The sequence below is a fragment of the Mustela putorius genome, unplaced genomic scaffold (assembly GCF_011764305.1).
Source record: "Mustela putorius furo isolate JIRA1106 unplaced genomic scaffold, ASM1176430v1.1 tig00000842_pilon_pilon_pilon, whole genome shotgun sequence".
NCBI classification, from domain to species: domain Eukaryota; kingdom Metazoa; phylum Chordata; class Mammalia; order Carnivora; family Mustelidae; genus Mustela; species Mustela putorius.
In genome coordinates, this window is record NW_025421493.1 from 3,000,609 (window position 1) to 3,001,512 (window position 904).

Consider the following 904-nt stretch of genomic DNA (forward strand, 5'->3'; position numbering starts at 1 on the left):
GCCTATCCTCTATTTTTCTGGAATTGTTTATACAAGCCTAGGGACTAGTATCTTCATTCTCAATGAATTAGTCATCTTAGGGATAATAGGTTTAAGAGATTAATATAACCCTTATTTCTTTCTGAAGAATATTTTATTTATTTGTTTATTTATTGATTGATTGTTTTTTGGGCATGTGAAATTTTATTATCATCATGTTTTCATCAGCAAAATTTACGATCTTGGTCTTTCCTTTTGGCCTTTGCATAAGGGCAGAAGAGAGACATTAGCTACTTTAATTACCCTAAATGAACTCCAGGAATGTCACCAACAGTATGATCTTTGTGACCAAATCCAGCAACCAGAACCTCATTCTTTTCCTCAATAAGATTCAAACAACCATCATTGGGTACAAAGGCTGTGATTTTTTTTTTTTTTTTTTTTTTTTTTGCCATTCTTGATCATGTAGACCCTGACACACTTCTTGATGGCAGAATTCGAGTTTTGGCTTCTACCCCTATTTTTTCCAGCACAATTTCCTTTGCATAGGCAGCGCCTCCAAAAGTGTTGATCTTCAGAACTGTGCTCAAAAGGGCTTTCTTGTATTGTTTATGATGCCATTTTTGATCTCGTCAGCAGCTACGGAGCTTTCTGGAAGTACTAAGACCAGGACTCTTGCCCATCCTGCCAGCACCACAGGCCTGAGTAAAGAGCTCTAAAGAATATTTTTAAAAGTAAGCAAACAAAAATACATCATATCAAATCTGGATGAGAAGCAATTGGACGTGGACATTCTGTCATTGTGGCAAGCAGCATCAGACTCACAGATATGGATGACTGAGACCTGAGGACTCTAACAGAATACAAATATCTAGGACAGAAACAAGCAAAACTGCTTCTTGATGAGGATGAGAAGGGACAGGAT

General features: G+C 37.2%; 1 pseudogene; it reads right to left on the minus strand.

Moving 5' to 3' along the window:
• Positions 1-213: 213 nt before the first annotated feature.
• Positions 214-662, minus strand: LOC101680063 (annotated as a pseudogene).
• Between the last annotated feature and the right edge of the window lie 242 nt (positions 663-904).